This window comes from Vitis riparia, chromosome 19 (genome assembly GCF_004353265.1).
Source record: "Vitis riparia cultivar Riparia Gloire de Montpellier isolate 1030 chromosome 19, EGFV_Vit.rip_1.0, whole genome shotgun sequence".
NCBI classification, from domain to species: Eukaryota; Viridiplantae; Streptophyta; class Magnoliopsida; order Vitales; family Vitaceae; genus Vitis; species Vitis riparia.
The window spans coordinates 22,975,624-22,978,741 of NC_048449.1; the positions used below are offsets into that span (position 1 = coordinate 22,975,624).

Below are 3,118 nucleotides of genomic sequence, written 5' to 3' on the forward strand. Positions count from 1 at the left end.
GTGAACTCATATGGCTGAAACATCTTCTTCGGGAGTTGAGATTTGGAAAGGATGAACAGATGAAGCTCATCTGTGACAACCAAGCCGCTTTGCATATTGCATCCAATCCAGTCTTCCATGAAAGGACCAAACACATTGAAGTTGACTATCACTTCATTAGAGAGAAGATCGCATCAGGATGTGTGGCAATTAGTTTTGTCAATTCAAATGATCAAGTAGCAGATATTTTTACTAAATCTCTCAAATGTCCTAGAATTAAATACATTTGTAACAAGCTTGGTGCATATAACATATATGCTCCAGCTTGAGGGGGAGTGTTAGATAGTGTACAGTTATTTCAGTTATTTACTTTTCCTTCTCTTTCCTTATTGTATTATGGGTCCCACTAACATGTGTATATATAGCCAAGTCCAATGTGTATTATTAACATTTTTCAATAACAAAAATTAGGGATTCTCCTTTTTCTCTCTTTCCACAATAGCTTTAAGTGCCATCAGGAATTGGATATGCTAATATGAGTGGGAGGACTCCAGATGGTGGACTTACGAAGACCTCCACTCTGATTCATTGATGCCAAACATATAATTGTGATAAAGCGATGCTTTGGAAGTTAATATTCTTTTAAGGTGTTTCATATATTGAAGGTTTATAAAGAGGTTAAAATTGGGAAATACTATTCTCTAAATAATAGGATCGTAGTCAATTTTCATTCAAAATTTGTCATATATTCCAAGATGATTGTTAACAATCTGATCTATAGTGAAACAGTGGCCATAATAAGTCCCTATTTTCCTAGTGCCTGAAAGTGAAGCTCCATTCTGAAGTTTTCTAAACTATTAGATACATTTTTGACTTCCAAGTGCAATTGATTGACAATTTCACCAACAACAAAGGAATGACCAGTCAATGTTATTGGATAGCATACCGGTCCATGGAGCGTTCACTTACAGATGAGAAGATAAACGAGTTGCAGGTATTTCATGTTTAGGGGATTTTGTACAAGTGATTAATATTTCGTCTTGATTACAGGTAATGACTAATAACCTGGAATTTGGCTATGATTCTGGGGTGCAGTGGAATGTTAGGGAGCAAGTGCAGAGCAAGTTGAAGGTTGTTCTTAAATGAGATTTCTGATGCTGGGAACCTAATTTTTCTATCTCACTCTGATAAGTCTCCTTGTGAACATTTTCTATTATTATTCTTTTTGTTCCTACCTTGTACATTTTACAATTATCAACAAGAGTTTGAACTAGGTACAGTCGGGAAATTAGGCATTCAAAACTAGCTTTAATGGGAGAAACACTTTGAGGAAAATAAGGAAAATGTACTAGAAAGAATAATGCATATGTTGTTCAATGTGAAATTTATTTTTGTATACAATGTTTCTCTAGTAATTTTAACAATGCCTGACCTTAAATATAGTAATTAATTGCTCTTTTGCAGTTGTGTTCCCTTTTATTTTAATTTTTAATTTTTTTTAAGAACATCATAAACAACCATTTTATTGTATTAAAATAGTAGGTACAAAGCAAGATGAGAAATCTTCCCAATTAGTATAAAGCACCCTTATGCAATATTTATGAAAATAGGTGTATAATGTCCAAAAAGATCAATTTATCTTATAGGCCAAACTGGTTTGGACAATGCTCACTATAGATCCATAAGGTAAAAAAATCTCTTATAGAAGAAACCGAATGTCTTACTCCATGCTTTGCTAACACTCCCTGCACAACTTCTTTAGCAATGAACAGCAATGAACCTAACAAAATGGCCATATCATTTTTGATCTAATATCAATGATTTGAAGTTATGACCCCTTAAACTTCTAGGGTTCTCTTTTTTTTTTTCCTTGGTCATCCGTGATATTAGAATGGTAGAAGCTACTTCTAATAGGAGATTGGAGAGGCCTAAAGCTTTTGCTTGCAATAAACTCTCTAGAAAGGTTAGGATCTTTGCCTCAATGGCTAAACTCTGACTTGCATATATAGAGAATTCTCTTATTATTATACCAAAGTGATCATTGAGTAACTCTCTAATCCCCAACTCCCCTGGTTACCCAAAGAACCCCATTAACAATTAGCATATAACCTATGTAGCAGATGCTACACTGATGGAGCCTTTAGGAACTATTTTCATGTTTGTTAGGCTTATTCATCCTCAATATTATGTCAATGCCAACTTTTAGCTCGAGTTTGAATTGCCTATATTATGGAAAGAAAATAAGATAGGAAGACACATGAAATTCTCTTGTTTGATTTCCTATGAAAAATATGAAGAAAAATAAAATATAGTAGAAATTACTTAAAACCATTATACGTTCAAATTCTTTAGTTTTTCTATGATAGAAAAATAAATTTCAAAGAAACAAGTAGCATTAGTTCAAATTCATTTTATTGGGTAATCATTGTTTTTATTACCCATCTCAAGTTGTTAAGTCTTTCAAGTCTTAAGACTGATTGGAGGTGATTGTGATATCCTACATGGAATAGGAGAAAAAAGTTTATGACATTATACATGTATACATTTCTTTTAATAATATAGACACATTTAAAGTCACGAGGGATCAAAATGAACGATATCAATATAAAATGAGAATAATCTATTACAATTATACTTGCAATAACCTTAAAAAAATTTGGATACATAAAACTACAATCATGTTTTTGTTGGGAAAAACGGTGTATAACTTTCAAACAAGTAAATACTTTTTTGTTTTTATATTATAAAAAACCTAAATTTCTAAATTTCCATTTCCTTTTCAATTCTTTATATGTTTAAATTTTTCATCCGAACCAAGATCCAAGAAAAACTTAAAACAAAGAAAAAATGAAAAATTAATTTAACATGTGTAATTTTTCAATAAGAATTTATAATTCATAATTCAAACGATATTGTGAATTGTAGACACTGGATTATACATAGAGAATCATTCAAAGAATGACGGTCATGTGAATGACATAGGGTAGCCATTGTGTGCATGTGACATCTACTACATTTAAAGTTGGTTTGATAGTTATTTTAAAAAACGTTTTTAGTGTAAATGTTTTTGAAAAAAAAAATTAGATGCTTGACAAAATTTATGAAACACTTTTAAGAGTCTAAAAAATCACCCATAGTG

At 31.5% G+C, this 3,118-nt stretch overlaps 1 long non-coding RNA gene across 1 annotated transcript; it reads left to right on the top strand.

The window, feature by feature from the left end:
- The first annotated feature begins 870 nt into the window (after window positions 1-870).
- LOC117908710 lies at window positions 871-1,267 on the top strand. Its single transcript, XR_004650238.1, has 2 exons — window positions 871-973; window positions 1,075-1,267. It is a non-coding gene; the product is annotated as an uncharacterized LOC117908710 (long non-coding RNA).
- Window positions 1,268-3,118: the final 1,851 nt, after the last annotated feature.